We start from the raw sequence: 17,302 nt of genomic DNA, 5'->3' as shown, positions 1-17,302 counted from the left end.
TCTTTCTCATTGTTGGTTCATAAAGCCTTTGAAAAAACAACACAAAAGGGCCAGCATTTAGCTCACCTGGTAAAGCTTATGCCCTGATGTGCTTGAGATTCTGAGTAGGAGGCTTTAAGCCCCATGGAACACCAGATATGGTACAGGGAGAGAGCTCAGGAAGGCTTGAATATTGCTGTACTGCCTCTCCATTGTCCCTTTCTCAGTCACTATAAATTAAAGAATAGAAAATTAAACAGGGATACACCAGTCTCACACATGTCCCACATGTGAGAGGTCCTTGTTTGCTTCCTGGGTACTGCATGAAATAAATTTTTAGAAATACAAAACAAATAAAAACCAATATCTATAAACTGAAAAAATCCTTAGTCTTTTGCCTACTATAGTACTTGACTTTGTATGCAGGTTTTTTTTTCACATAGAAACTGAACTTTTTAATGTGTTAAATTTTGCTAATGTTAGATTGCTGGATTTTGTGGCTTGCTTGGGAAGAATTTTTAAACCCCTAAGTTATAGAAACATTCTCATATTCTCTGGTATTTTTATTTGTACTTTTAAGTGTTTTCTATTGTTAAACCATGCCTCACCTCTCAATTTCTCTCTTTTCTGTCAAGTAGAAGTAGAGAAGAGGAAAATATTTCTGCTGAGAGCCTTAGAAATAACACTGGTGGCAAATAGAAGAAAGAAAGAGAGAAAGAGAGAGAAAAGAAAAAGATAAGACTACAGCTTTGAAGACAGTGGTATAAAGAGATCTTTCTAGGTATATATCAAGTTTTCTCATAGTACTTTTGTTTTGTTCAACATTTATCCATGAATTCTGTCATCTGTAGTTAACCAGTTCTTCAAATTTAAACCTAGGCTGATTTATTTTTCAGTATTTTTATTTCTGAATCATTTGCTATGAGTGATGCTCCAACAATTTGATGCAGAATTACTGTGCACAGTGCCTGGAGACCTAGAGGAGACCTCTTTTTTTTTTTTTTCCCTTTGATAAGTCTGTTTCCAAAACTTTAACCAAGTTCTTCTGAATCAACATTCAACCTTGGGCATAATATCAACATTCTCACAGAGTAGTTTTTACAAGGCTTCTGCCAAGTGTGTTTAAAGAGAGTCACTCTATTATGTTATGATAAACTAAGATATTTTGTCAAATTCTGCATCCCACACCAGCCTGCACATTCTGTATCTTATCATTCTAGACTGTTTTTAGTGAGAATCTTAAGTATGTTAAGCAAAAGATCTTCTGATCATTGATGTATCCCTTTAGTAATCTTCAAACCACTAATTCCCCCATGTCCCTAGCCCTATCTTCTCTATAGTCTATCGATATTTGTTCTTGGTACAATGAGATTTGAGCTGGTTTTTTCCTTGCTGAAAACTCCCATTACAATATTCATTCTCAAAGCCTTACTATCTTTCACATGTGTCATGTATTTGCTTTAATAAGAAGCACATAGATATATATTCAAAGAGCATTAGAACACCATGTATCTACCATGACCTGAACCTGAGCCACATGCATGGCAAAGTGCACACTATACATGGTGAACCATCTTACAGCCCCTGGGCTCTTTTTTTTTTTTTTTTTTTTTTTTTGTCTCCAGGGTTATTGCTGGGGCTTGGTTCCTGCTCTAGGAATCCACTGCTGCTGGAGGCCATTTTTTTCCCTTTTGTTGCCCTTCTTGTTTATCGTTGTTGTTCTTATTGTTGTTATTGCTGTCATCGCTGTTGAATAGGACAGAGAGAAGTTGAGAGAGGAGGGGAAGACAGAGGGGGGAGAGAAAGATAGATAGATACCTGCAGACCTGCTTCACAGCTTGTGAAGTGACCCCCCTGCAGGTGGGGAGCCAGGGACTTAAACTGGGATCCTTATGCAGCTCCTTGTGCTTTGTGCTATGTGTGCTTAACCTGCTGTGCTACTGCAGCCCCTGGCTCTACTTTTAAAGTACAGTCAGAGTCTGTCACTTTCCTTCACTTCTGCTATTCCTCTACTAATGGACACTACCACCAGTTCTTCATTACTGCAATAGTCAGCTAACTGTGCCTGCACTCATTCCTGATAGACTGTTTTTTTTTCTTTTTTTATTTAAGAAAGGATTAATTAACAAAACCATAGGGTAGGAGGGGTACAACTCCACACAATTCCCACCACCCAATCTCCATATCCCACCCCCTCCCCTGATAGCTTTCCCATTCTCTATCCCTCTGGGAGCATGGACCCAGGGTCACTGTGGGTTATAGAAGGTGGAAGGCCTGGCTTCTGTAATTGCTTCCCCACTGAACATGGGCATTGACTGATCAGTCCATACTCCCAGTCTGCCTCTCTCTTTCCCTAGTAGGGTGTGTCTCTGGGGAAGCTGAGCTCCAGGACACATTGGTGGGGTCTTCAGTCCAGGGAAGCCTGGACAGCATCCTGATGACATCTGGAACCTGGTGACTGAAAAGAGAGTTAACATACAAAGCCAAACAAATTGTTGACCAATCATGGACCCAAAGCTTGGAATAGTGGAGAGGAAGTTTTAGGGGGATACTCACTGCAAACTCTAGTGTACTTCTGCTTTCAGGTATATATTTTGTAGTAGTTTATGGATACGTGTGAACATAAGCTCTCTCTCACAGAAACTGGTGTATATCTAGGTTTTGGGACTTTGTTAGAAAATGAACTACCTGAGATGGAATTAGAGTATACTATGAAAGGAAAGGTCTCACCCAAGTAATGAAGCTGAAGGGTTGTCATTCCACACGTGAAGTTTCTGGACACAGTCTGAAGTGAAGCAATCATTGTGTTGGTTAGGTTGTGATCGGCAGATGCAATATTATTTGATATGGATTGGGAGAGGCATATGGGAAAGTGGGCCCTATCCAAGGGTTCTAGGACTGGGGGAAGTAGAGGCTCTATAGTGGAGATGTGAGGTTCCTGCTGTCTTAGGGTTCAAAAACTGATAGACTGTTTTTAAGAGAGCAGAGAAATCTTTTTATAAAATCCAATATTGCAATGGTTACCTCTTTCACTCAGTGTAAAACCAATGTTCTTCAAATGACTAAAATGATCTGGCCTCATAACTCCTATTGCCCTACCCCATACCTTACCACTTTCTCTATCCTCTGTCCTTTTAGGTCCCCAGTTGCATTGACTTCATTCTATATGCTTTCCCCATCTATGTGCATACATTTCTACCTAGAGAAATAGCTTGAATTTTTGTCACAGGATCCAGTTAGGTTGATGCTGTGACAGATGCACTTTTATGTAGACTGATAACCAATCTTTCCTGTGTTTGCTACTCCTGATACCTTCTTAGTGTGTGCGTGCATTTGTGTGTGTGTGTGTGTGTGTGTGTGTATGTGTACACACATGCAATGTCCTTATTGCCTCCTGTTTGGGAAATCCTGTTTTGGAAATGAACTTCAAAGTCTAGGTAACAATACTACAGTTTTTTAAATATTTCTTTATTGGGGAATTAATGTTTTACATTCAACAGAAAATACAATAGTTTGTACATGCATAACATTTCCCAGTTTTCCGCATAAAAATACAACCTCCACTAGGTCCTCTGTCATTCTTCTTAGACCTGTATTCTTCCCTTTACCCATCCCAGAATCTTTTACTTTGGTGCAATATGCCAATACCAATTCAGGTTCTACTTGTGTTTTCTCTTCTGATCTTGCTTTTCAACTTCTGCCTGAGAGTGAGATCATCCATATTCATCCTTCTGTTTCTGACTTATTTCACTTAACATGAATTTTTCAAGGTCCATCCAAGATAGGCTGAAAACAGTGAAGTCACCATTTTTAATAGCTGAGTACTATTCCATTGTGTATATATACTACAACTCACTCAGCCACTCATCTGATGTACGGACACCTGGGTTGCTTCCAGGTTTTGGCTATTACAAATTGGGCTGCTAAGAGCGTATGTGTACACAGATCTTTTTGGATGGGTTTGGTGGGTTCCTTAGGATATATCCTCAGGAGAGGAATTGCAGGATCATAGGGTAGGTCCATTTCTAGCCTTCTGAGAGTTCTCCAGACTGCTCTCCACAAGAGGATGGACCAATTGACATTCCCACCAGAAGGGCAAGAGGGTTCTTTTGACCCCACAACCTCTCCAGCATTTGCTGCTGTTACCTTTTCTGATGTATGACATTCTCATAGGAGTGAAGTGGTATCTCATTGTTGTCTTTATTTGCATTTCTCTGACAAAGACTTGGAGCATTTTTTTCATGTGATTCTCATCCTTTTGGACCTCTTCTGTGATGAATATTCTGTCCATGTCCTCTCCCCATTTTTGGGTGGGGTTATTTGTTTTCTTGTTGAGTTTGGCAAGATCTTTATTTATTTTGGTTATTAGCTTCTTGTCTGATGTATGGCATGTAAAGATCTCCCATTCTGTGAGGGGTCTCTTGGTATGGATAGTGGTTTCTTTGGCTGTGCAGAAGCTTTTTAAATTGATATAGTCCCATAGGTTTATGCTTGCCTTAGTCTTCTTTGTAACTGGATTTGTTTCTTTGAAGATATCATTAAAATTTATATGGAAAAGAGTATCCTGTATACAGCATATGGTTGGGTTGTATTTTCTGATCCATATTCCTACTCTGTTCCTTTAAATAGGTGAATTCAGGCCATTGACAATGACTGATATAAAAGATTGAAGATATTTTGATGCCATTCCTGTAGATTTTTAGAGTGTTCTGATATTTGGCATATATATGATGGTCTGACTGTTTATAGGAGAGCTCTTCAGGACTTCTTTCAAGGCAGGCTTGGTGATAATTGATTCTTTAAACTTTTGGTTGTCTGAGAAGATTTTCATGCCTCCATATAATCTGAATGACAATCTGTCAGGATACAGTAGTCTTGTTGAAAGCTTTTCTCATTGAGCACTCGATAGGTATCTTGCCATTCTCTTCTGGTCTGTAGTGTTTGTGTGGAGAAGTCTGCTGCTAATCTTATGGGTTTTCCTTTGTATGTGACTCTTTATTTTTCTCTTGCAGCCTCAGGATCCTTCCTTTCCATTCTAAATATATTGTGTCTTGTTGTCTTTAAGTCTGGGTTAATTCTGTTTGTGAACCTCTCGGCTTCTTGAACCTTTATGTCTTTGATGTTGTCTAGACTAGAGAATTTCTCACCTATTATGTCCTGAAGAATACTTTCATCTCCTCCCTCTCTTTCTTCCTCTGTTAAGCCAGTAATGCGTATATTATTTCTTTTGAGGGCACCCCATAGGTCTCTGTTGTTTTCAGTATATCATAATCTCTTTTTGAGATCTCTTACTTCTTTTTTAGTTGTCTCTAATTTATCCTGGATCTTGCTAATTCTGTCTTCAGTCTCATTTATTCTGTTCTCTCTCCCCCCTACTGTTTTCTGGAGTTCACCTGTTTTGTTACCCTGTTCTGATACTATTTTAGCTTGTTCAGCTAGTTGTTTTATTAACTCATCTATTTCAGCTTTCAGCTCTGTAATAACCTTGAGATAGTGTTTTCTTCTAGAGTCTTATCTGTTGTTTCTGCATTTCTGATGACAATTCTTTCAAAATCTTTACTCACTCCTATGATTATCTCCTTAACTAGTGTTTGGATATTGACCTCATTATTTTGTGGTTCAACCTTTGGGGGGCTGTTAGCCAGACTCTTGTACTGGTTCATTTCTCCAATATTTATTCTTGTAGCTTTAACCATTTTATATAGTATGTTATGAGGTCAATTTCTCAGTACTTTTCAAATTACTGATCACTCTTGCCTGGATTAACTTGTGTCTAAGTAATGTAATTAAAGGGTTCACAGTTGTAGAAACTGACAGTTGTTTCAATAGTATTTTAATCCCTGAGTTGGATCTCAGTGGCTTAAAATCCTCTTTTGTTCTTTTTCTTCCCTGTAGGTTATGGGAGCCTGAGGGCTTTTAATGTATAAGTAGGCTTGTTAGCTTAACTTCTTCTTCTAGCGTTTGCCCTTCTTCCGTAGCCAGTCAACAGCGTCAGGTTGAGCCTGATGTAAAGTTTCGAGACCTCCTTTGAATCTGGAGAGGTGGCAGTCATTGACTATGTGGGCCATAGTCTGTCTGTAGCTGCAGGGGAGTTCGGGTCATCTCTGGCTCCCCAGTGGTGGAACATAGTGGCGCACCAGCCATGGCCTGTTCCATAGCGATTGAGGAGATCCCAATCATAATGTGCTAAGTCAAAGCCGGGTTGACGCTTGCAGGGGTCTGTGATGAGGTGTTTGTTCTTGACCTCAGCTGACTGCCAACTCTGTTTCCAAGAGTCTTGAACAGAGAAGTTCAGTTTAGGCGTAGGAGACCAGATTGGATGACGAGACGTCAAGCGTTGGACAGGGTAGGTGAAGATATCCGCGTATATTGGTAGGTCCGGTTGAGCGTAGACGTGGGAAATGAACTTAGATGATGCCACATCCCGACGAATATCTGGCGGGGCGATGTTGCTAAGAATTGGCAGCCATGGAACCGGGGTGGAACGGGTAGTTCCAGAAATTATCCTCATGGAGGAATATAATTTGGAATTGACCAAGTGGACATGGGGGCTATGGAACCATACTGGGACACAGTATTCTGCAGTGGAATAGCATAATGCCAGAGATGATGATCCTAGTGTGGAAGCACTCGTGCCCTATGAGGAGCTGGCCAGTCTTGCAATGATGTCATTCCTCACGCCCACCTTTGCTGCAGTTTTTATGAGATGTTCGTGAAATGACAGGGTGCGATAGAGAGTAACGCCAAGATAGATTGGCTGGGCTTCATGCCGGATTCTCGTATCGTCAAGTTGCACATTAAGCTCACTGCGAGGCCGAGGCATGGTGTAGATGGAAAACAGATGATACTGTTTTTGCAGTGCTAGGGATTAGTCACCATTTTTTACAGTAATCATATATCAGAGACACTGACTCTGACCAAGAGATAAATCAGGGTGGGGCAGAGATAATCCAGTGGTTATGCAAAGAGACTGTCACAGCCCCACTGCTAGGCCACCAAGATCTGAGTTTCCTTGTGAGTTCCCTGTCCCTTGGTGTCAGCACAGTCCTCCTCCCCAGAACCCCACTGCTCCAGATTCTGAGAACAGTAGCAGTGGAGACTCACAGTTGCATTTGGTGAGTCTTAGGGGAGTCCTCTCCTCCCACCTTCTTTTTGTTGGTGAAATAGACTGGAGGTTATGTCTCAACTGGTAAACTGCCAGACTGGACTGTTACCAGCCACTTAATCTGTCCCTAGGCTCCTCTCTGTCCATGAGCCACACGTGTTTGCACTCACCGGTGATTTGGTGGGTTCCTGAAGTTGTTCTAATCTTCTCTTGTTGCGGTCAAGTGGCCTCCTTTGGTATTCCTAGTTGACTGGGGAAAGGAGAGGAGCCAATTCTACATCTTTTTTTTCTAAGCACTTACACATGTGCAATTCACAAGTGTGAGAGACTCATTCTTTTTTTGGGGGGGGGTATGTGGTATTTTTATTTATTTACTTATTTATTTATTTGCAATTTCTTATGTTGTAATTCTGTGTATTCCACATATGAGTGAAACCACCCAGTAGTTGTCTTTCACCTCTTTCTGCATTTAATTAACACATTGCCTTGATTTATATTTATGTTGTATTTATACTGTTGAACATATAGTTTACTTAATCTTTGGGGTTATTATTTTTATCTTCTCTTGATTTTCCCCAGAATAAAATTTTAAGCATATAGAGGATCAGAGATATTTTCCTATTATTGGGCAGCTGTATCCCCAGCACCTGGAACAATTATTGGTACATTGTAGGCCCTCAGTAATTATCAATTGATTGAAATGAAAGACTGAATGCTATTGATCATGTGTCACTATTACTGCTGCTGTAATAAATTAGAACTTGTTTCTGCTTCTTTATATTAGAAGGTCTGCAGGAATGGAAACTGAGTGATATATATATATATATATATATATATATATATATATATATATATATATATCACTTATATTTTAGAGTTTTAATAATGATTGACAAGACTGTGGGATATAGGAGTACGATTCCATATAGTTCTCACCACCGGAGTTCTATATCCCCGTCCCTTCCTTGGAAGTTTCCCTACTGTTTATTTCTCTGGGAATACGGACAGAAGATCTCTATGGGGAGCAGAACGTGGAAGGTCTGGTTTCTATAATTGCTTCTCCTCTAACATGGGCATTGACAGGTTGATCCATACTCCCAATGGGGTAGGCTCTGGAGAGTCGAAATTCTAGGACACACTGTTGAGGTCATCTCCCCAAGGTTGGCCTCATGGGAGTATCCGCAACTTGGTGGCTGAAAAGCATTAAGATATAAAGCAAAAAAAAAAAAAATTGTCTAGGAATCAGGAGTCTACAAGTCAGAGTATAGCAGATAATGCCGGGATAGCCTGAGGGTACTTCTTCCTGAGCTAGTGCTATCTGGGTTGGAGAGAACTCAACTGGAGCTGATCTAGGCTGCTGTGTGGGAGAGGGATCAGGAACTCGTGCTGCACCAACTTCCGCAGGAGATACACTCTGGAACTCTCGGAGCCGGAAAGCAATTTCCAAGTGTCTTTAATCAGAAGAGCAGCTGTTTTTATACTCTCCAAGTAGGGTGGAAACAGGATGTGATATAGAGAGGGTGGAGAGAAAAGTGACTGGTGAAAATCAGAGTGTGACAAGGAGGGGGCGGAACAGGCGAGAATCCTATCACTGAACCACCAATGCCCTGGAGTGCTTTATGTAAAAGTGATTTATGTAAATAGACCAAAGCTTTGGATCAGTAAATCCCTATATAGGCATATGGTTAAGCAGAAGCCAGGGGGAGGTGGCATACTACCCAAAATCTCCCCCTTTCTTTTTAACTATTTGCCATAGTATCAGGAGTGTGGGGCACTTTGTGAGGCAGGGAGACTGATAAGAGGCACACCTTTTTTGGGGTTCTACTGTCCCTCCTTGCTCAACCTCTCCGTGGAGAGAGAGACTAACAGGATTGACACACCCCTCAGGCTCAAGCCCTTCCAAGCTCAACCATATCCTCACAATTCCCCAACATCTTCCTCTTACTTAATGGCCATATACAACTGGGTCAATGTCTGTAAAAGGCTTCATCTCTGTCAGGGGAATAGCAGTGTAGGGGTGAACGGAAACCTGTTGGGAAGAAAGCAGAATGATAGTGTGTAAGTGTCTTTAAAAAGAACTAGCACAAGACGGAGGGATAAGTAAGAGTAGCAAGAGACAGAGTGAGCCTGATGGGTGGAGGAGTGGGGGCCTGATAAGCCGAGGGGCTAGAGGGGTGATCTGGTATTGCAAAATCCCGAGTCAGCTGGCGGTAAGTTCTATGAACTGCTACAGTAATTCTTCAGAAAGTCCAGCAGTATAAAAGGAGTGTCCAGCAAGTTCTATAGAAGCATCAGTCCAATGTCAACGGCCAGGAAATAAATGCCACACGTCTATCCTGATGGAGGAGGACGGCCACTGGAACTTTTCTTCTCTGTAGAGAGTGACCTGGAACCGCCAAAACATGATGGGCGAAACAGAAGCAGGAAGAGCAGACACCGATGGTTGAGAGAAAGGCAGTAGGAAAGGCTTGTCCTTCGGAGTCTGTGAATCAGGTTCTCTAGATCGTGTCAGGTCACATCATGGGTTTCGGGGGATGGCTGTAATTGTGGGTGATGTCAAAGGTCAGGGGTCCAAGATGGATTTCTGGGGATTCTATATGAGCAGATGCTTCTTTATGCGAAGGCTTGTCATAGCTGTAGTCAATTACTTATGAAAAAACTTTGTAACAAATTAGAAGTTTACTACAATTGATAACTCAATGATTATAACTGGTTTAGGTATCTTTATAATTTCGTGTAAAGGTCATCTTACGTGACCTCATGTAGCAGTCTTTATATAGCAAAGTTTTCATACCGAATTTAAGTTACATATATTGATTCTTAACTATTTTTACATTGGGTTTTTAAGCAAACTCAGGTTACTAGAGTTAACACATTTTAGTGACAATTTTTTTTTTGGTACATTTACAATATCAGATTGATGCCAAATTTGTTGTGGATTAATTTCCACATGATAGCTTACAGGACATTTTTGGGGGCCCTCCAAAAATGTCCTGTATAGAGAATTTGTATTTTAACTTAGGAGATGATGAATTGTCACATTGAATATTTAGAGTTTTACCTTAAACACTCAGTTACTTAAATGAATTGATTTTACCTCTTCTCGTAAAAATGTAACTTCGAAGTTACGATTTAACTGTTAAGTTAATGTTTACCAAACTTGAAACACGCATATTAAACATATAGTTTATAACACACAGGAGGAGAAAAACTTGTAAATAAGATATATCATTTCAAATGTGAATTTAGAACTACTGTCATAGTTGAACCATCTTTACTCACACAGTTTAAGACTAAACATTTCATATTGATATCAAGACTTAAAAAAGAAATCAAAAGGGGGAATGAACAATTTTTGGACTGTTTCTGGACGTCTCCAGAAACCATGGCTGCGTCCAGCCGTTTGATATAAAGTCAGTTAACTTTCAGAGTACTCTGAGCACAATGGGTCATACAAAAATTTTGGTCACTCAACTCACTCAATTTTTTTTTTTTCACTCACTCACTCACAAAACACAACTGGCCAGTCATAGCATAAGACATTCATTCGGGGGGGGGGGGGAGAGTTCTGTGAATCAGATTTTTTTTTTTGATTCTGCCATGCTGTATTATGGATCCTGGGGTGCATCCTGTAGCCAGTCCTCTTGCAGCTAGTCTTCTTGCAGTGTTTCTTGTTCTTCAGGGATATCAGCGCCATCATGTGGGTATTGCCGAACATGGCGGGCAGGAACCCAAACAGGCTTGGAGTAATTTTGTGGAAAAATACATGCGAAACCCCTCCCCATAGTCAACAGGGGGTCAGGTCCTTTCCAAATTTTATCAAGTGGGTCTTTCCATTTGACTTTAATAGCTGGAAGGGTGGGTGGTGTTTGCCAATGAAGAATTATAGGAGGTTGGTCGGAGTTTTTGTAAATATTAAAGAGATTTAATGTAGTTAAGGCTTTTGCCAGCTGGATATTAGGGGGGTACATTTCCCCTTTTTCTTTATTTAATTGAGCCTTAAGAGTTTGATGGGCCCTCTCAACAATGCCTTGTCCCTGTGGATTATACGGAATGCCTGTAGTATGAGTAATGTTCCAGAGGGAACAAAAATCTTTAAATTGTTTGCTGGTAAAAGCAGGTCCATTATCCGTTTTGAGTTGAAGAGCCCATTACAGCAAAACAGGAGAGCATATGGCTTATAAGCTTTTTTGAGTTTTCTCCAGTCTGAGCTGTAGCCCACATAAACTTAGAGAAGGTATCAATTGAGACGAACACATATTTTTGTTTGCCAAAGTTAGGTATGTGGGTAACATCAATTTGCCAAAGAGCGTTGGCTTTTAAACCTCGAGGATTAACCCCTAGAGTCTGAATAGCAGGTGTTTTGATTAGACCTGCACAGGAGGAACATGTAGCAAGAATACGTTTTAACTATGGCAGAGGAATATCAGGAAATCGAGCTCGAAGACCTTTAAGATTAACATGGGTTAGGGAATGAAAGTCAGCAGGATTAGAGACAGAGGCTAGGAGAATTCCTGTGGAGGCAAGGCGGTCAGCTGCAGCATTCCCTTTGGACAGGGGACCAGGAAGAGGGCTGTGGGAACGTAGGTGCTGAACATACAGTGGATGGGTTCGAGAACAGAGCATAGAGGCAATTTGAATTAAAAGAGGAGAAAGTGGGTTGTCATCAATTCTTACATAAGATCGAGCAAGCCATGGAAGTAAGTTAACAGTATACACACTGTCAGAAAAAAGGTTGAAGGATTCTGGTACAGCTTTTAATGCAAGGAAAACAGCATAAAGTTCTTTGTACTGAGGGGAATCATCAGGAAGTTCAGTAAAGAGAGGTTTGGGGTATTGCTGGTCTGGATAATATATAAGGGCAGCAGCTCCCTTTTTTCCACTATCAGTGAACACTGTAGGAGCAGAGGGGATGGGATCTCGAGAGAAAAGTTTAGGTACTAGTAGAGGCAACAGAGGTAAAGAAGCTATCAAATTATTAGAGGGAAAATGATTATCTAATTGTCCTGGAAAACCCATTAAACTTATGGCTAAACGAGAATGGTGGCGTATGAGCCATTCTGTATCAGTGAGAGAAAAGGGAAGAATGATTGAATCTGGTTCCCTTCCTAAGACCTGAACCGATCTGTTTCTTCCTTGGCGAACCATAAATGCTAAGGCATCAATCTCGGTAAGGAGTCTTGGAGCTCCACCTACTGGCGTATGAAGCCATTCGAGAATGCCATGTTTCTGCCACAATGCCCCCACTACCGTGGGGGTGGAGTTAAAGATTAGAAGATTTACTGGAGAGGAGGGGGAGAACCGAACGAGGTGCATGTCCTGGAGAGCCTGATTAACTTTTTCCAGAGCCAAGGAGGCTTCGGGGGTTAACATACGCTTTGAGGAGGGCTGTTTGTTTCCTTTTAACAGATCGAACAGTGGTTGCAGGCAGCTCGTAGGCAGATAAAGATACTGCCTAAGCCAATTCAAATTTCCAAGAAAACTTTGTAAAGAAGCAAGAGTGAGATTAGAAGGAAAAGTAACACAAGGTTTTAAAGGACGAATCTGCGTTAGGGAAATCTCTGAGCCTAAGAAAGATATTGGAGGGATTATCTGTATCTTCTCAGGAGCTACATTAAGTCCACTTCTCTTTAAGGCAGGGATTAGAAAATCATGTAGGGCGGAGAGATCTGTATCTAATTCTCCCCATATTAACACGTCATCCATATAATGAAAAACCTTAAGGCCCTTATGAATATATGGAAAAAGGGCAGATTTAACAACCTCTTGACAAATAGTAGGACTATTAGCCATGCCCTGGGGCAGTACCACCCATTCAAATCTATCGGCAGGGCTGGCATTATTAATAGAAGGAACAGAGAAAGCAAAACGTTTACAATCTTGTGGGTGTAAGGGAATAGAGAAAAAACAATTCTGTATATCAATAGCTATGATTGGAATTCCTGTGGGAATTGTGGAAGCAAGAGGCAAACCCCTTTGGGGGGAGCCCCAAACCTGCATGGTTTTATTAACTGCACAAAGATCTTGGAGGAGGCGCCATTTTCCTGAGCGCTTTTTAATTACAAAGACTGGAGTATTCCATGGGCTCTGAGAATGACGAATGTGTCCCAAAGATAACTGCTCTTGGACGAGTTTTTTAAAAATTTCTAGCTTCTCCCTAGGCAAAGGCCACTGTTCCACCCAGACAGGCTCATTAGAAAGCCAATCTAAGTGGGGAGTTCTGTTACGAACAGTGGCAGTTAGTATTGGGGGTGCTGGTTGGGTCTAGCACTCTCACAGGAGTGAGTGTGGTGTCCTGCAGAGGTGTCTGAGGATATCACTACATCTAAAGATTCCAGCAAGTCTCTTCCCAATAAATTGGTGCTTATATCAGCTATTAAAGGCTGAAAGCATCCGGTAGTCCCTTCTGGATCTTCCCACACAAGGGAATCTCGTGTGCGGAATGCCTGAGTCAATCCTCCAACACCATGTAAGCGTGGTCCTGGGAGGAGTTCCCAACTCTGGGGAACCTCTGCTTGTCTTAATATTGTCTTATCTGCTCCCATGTCAATCAAACACTTAAAAGGAATATTACCAATCTTTACTGTCATAGTTGGGTGACCCCTTTCTAAAACAGGGGTGGTCCATAAAATCTCAGGCTCTGAATTCGAGCTGTTCTCTTGCTCCAGTCGGTTATTTCTATGCTGGAAGTTCCCACATACCACAGGTTCCTCCTTCTGCTCACCCTCTGTTATTGTTACTTGGCGTGGTGGGTATAGCGACGGATTGGGTCCCAAGCTGGGCTTCTGTTTGTGGAAGAAGGGCACAGCACCAAGTGGGCGACCTGCTTCCTTCCCTCTTGGGGGCGGGGCTAAGGGAAGCCCCACACCTAGTTTAAATCCCTGTTTACATTTGGCAGAGGCGTGCCGTTCCTATGGAACCTTGACCAACAATCTCTCCTCCAGTGAAATCCTTTCTGGCATCTGGGACAAGGCATTCGTGGTCTCTGGTTCCCTGTCTAGAGGCGGGGTTGCCCTGATTGGAGGTGGGGTCGCCCTGACTGGAGGTGGGGTCGCCCTGACTGGAGGCGGGGTCGCGGTCTATTTTCTGGACATTGGTTATGCCAATGCCCTTGGCGACCGCACTGAAAGCAAGCCCCTTTTTGCTTATGCAAGGTAGCTGCATAGGCCTGTAACATAGGTCCTTGAAAAGAGCTTGATCTGAGATCCTGTGTAGCTAGAATCCAAGTATCTGGGTGTTCGTTTTTAAGAGTGATACAGGCCTGTCGAAAATGCGGAAGCATTCCATCCCAGACTATGGATCGCAGAAGGAGAAAACGAGCGTCAGGATTATAAATCTTCCTTTCCAAACTCGACTGGACCCTGGCAATGAATTTAGCGAGGGATTCATCAGGTTCTTGTTGCAGGGAGAGAATGGGGGCTGAGGCTGCTCCCATGGGTAGTGTTAATCGCTCCCATGCTTTTAATGCACACAGGCGTACTTGATCAAAATACCCCGCTGGAAACTTGGCTTCCGCCTGTTGAATCCCTGTTTCTAATTGGCCTGTTCCAAACAATGCATCAAAATTACCCTCTGGCTGATTTTGAATATTTTTCCGCAATTGTTGTAAACATTCGTCACAAAAGAATGCCTCCCATTGCAGGAAGAGGGGGCCTGGGAGCATAGCACGAGTCACATCTATCCAATCTTGAGGGGTATTAAGGTTCTGAAGCAGGCCTTGTAAAATGGACCTGGTCCATGGGGCATGAACATCGTCATCTTTGATAGCCTGGCGTAGTTCCTTCAGGTCTGTGGCGGAATATGGATACCAGGCCTGAGGTTTTTGTCTATTGGGGGCAACATTGACCGGAAATGTGTGGACTTGCTCTGATAAGTGTGTAGCGGTAGGAGGAGTCATCGAAGTGGAAGCTTCTGGACAAGTGGCCGAAGAAGTGGTTTTCGAGGCTACAGGAGAATTCGGACATGTGTCTATCAAAACAGGGGTGGGTGAAGAAGCAGCCGTGGAGGCAGCAGGAGGTTCCGGACACGTTTCTGCCAAAATGGGGGTGGCCGAAGAAGTGGCTGTGGAGTCCAAAGGAGAATTTGGACACGTGTCTGCCAAAATAGGGGCCTCAGGGCAAGATGCAGAGGAATTAGGGTGGGTCAAGATCTCGACAGGCCTTTGCTTCCTCTTGTTTTTAAGGTGCTGGTTAAGTTCTATGATTACTTCCTTTATCTCTTGGACCTCAGCCTCTAGGTCCTTAAGCCTTTTGAGAGGTTGCCCTATATATCCCTTAAAAGCTGCTATGATGATCAACAGGATATAAGGTGAAGCCCCAAGAAAAATGTCCCAGATATATAAAAATTGTATACTGGAAAAAGAATGCAGGATTTGGAAAAGATTTTCCATGGTGGAGAGATCTCAGGAAAACAATAAGAAAGAAAAAATATCACAGTGCCTTAACACAATATTGCAGATACCCAAAAGGTGTGTACTTATCTAAGATGTCTTCTTGTAAATCTGCTGCTTATGGGTCCCTGTTCCGGGAGCCAGATGCCGGGATAGCCTGAGGGTACTTCTTCCCGAGCTAGTGCTCTCTGGGTTGGAGAGAACTCAACTGGAGCTGATCTAGGCTGCTGTGTGGGAGAGGGATCAGGAACTCGTGCTGCACCAACTTCCGCAGGAGATACACTCTGGAACTCTCGGAGCCAGAAAGCAATTTCCAAGTGTCTTTAATCAGAAGAGCAGCTGTTTTTATACTCTCCAAGTAGGGTGGAAACAGGATGTGATATAGAGAGGGTGGAGAGAAAAGTGACTGGTGAAAATCAGAGTGTGACAAGGAGGGGGCGGAACAGGCGAGAATCCTATCACTGAACCACCAATGCCCTGGAGTGCTTTATGTAAAAGTGATTTATGTAAATAGACCAAAGCTTTGGATCAGTAAATCCCTATATAGGCATATGGTTAAGCAGAAGCCAGGGGGAGGTGGCATACTACCCAACAGATAAGATTTGGGATCTTCATGTTGAAAGGAGCTAGGAAGTCTATTTTAAATATATTCCAAGGAGCCCATGACTTTATGAATTTCTGCCTGAGCCTGACAGCTAAGCCTGCCAGTGAGCTAAGCATATTGTCAGGGAAGATGGTGTCAGAGTTGAGAATTGGACTAGACAGCTGAATAAGATCAGAGAGAAGCACCCAAATATGGGAAAATATATAAATACCATTAATTGTAACCCCCATCAATCTGACCTAGAGTCCATGTTTATTCTTATTTAACACAGGAGCCTGTGTAACCTCTGTATCCCTGTCAGTCTGAGCTCGTGTTCCATGGTCATAGCTAGGAACATTCTAGGCTGCACTCATTTTAGGACAGTCTTTCTTGAATGACAGAGTATGTTGACCCACTGAGCTACCACCTGGCCCTGAGTGACTGTGCTTTACATTCAGAATAACTTATTATTAAAAATAACCAGCTGGTCATTTCCAGTGGCAATTGCCTCAACATATTCAACTCACATCTATCAGACATCATGCATTTCCTACCTCAGCTACTAATACTGCCAGACAGTCCTTTGATCCAATCTGAAACTTTAGAATAATCCTTAAATCCCTATATCCGGTTGGTTTGCAGTTCAGTCTCCAAACATCTCCAAAATGTCTTCTCTCCTATTTACTGACTCTGCATTCACTGGAGTCCTGTGCTGTCACATCTCAGCTTACATGTCACCTTCTCAAGGAGGGTTTTCATGCATCCTGTTTAAAGAGGACTTCAATTCATGCTTACTGTTATTATCAACTTAGCCTTTTTTATTCGTTAAGTATTGCAACAATTTGCCATGACTCATTTACAACTTTTTACTTACTTATCATTTGCTCTCTCACTGGACTATAAATTCTAGTACAGCAGGAACTTAGCCACCCTGTTTTCTGCAGCTGTCACAATAGCTACTTTCCAACAGATGCCTTCTTATTAGGTTTATTTGCTCACAATTTTCTTATTCATTATTTCTCATCTATAGGTCCATATAAGAACTGATAGAACTCTTTATAAGAAATAGATCTAATCATGTTGTTTCCCAGTTTAAAACATTCAGTCTCCGCTTAAGAACAAGATAGATGCCAATTTCTTCATTTAATAAGATAATATAAATACCTTTATTATGCTATAAATAAATATTGGGTAAAATTAAATATATACTAGATCAAATTTTTAAATTCAATTTTTTTAAGTTCTG

This window comes from Erinaceus europaeus, chromosome 4 (assembly GCF_950295315.1).
Source record: "Erinaceus europaeus chromosome 4, mEriEur2.1, whole genome shotgun sequence".
In the NCBI taxonomy this organism is placed as follows: Eukaryota; Metazoa; Chordata; class Mammalia; order Eulipotyphla; family Erinaceidae; genus Erinaceus; species Erinaceus europaeus.
The sequence above is the reverse complement of the archived record's forward strand: the minus strand, read 5'-3'. Positions refer to the sequence as shown.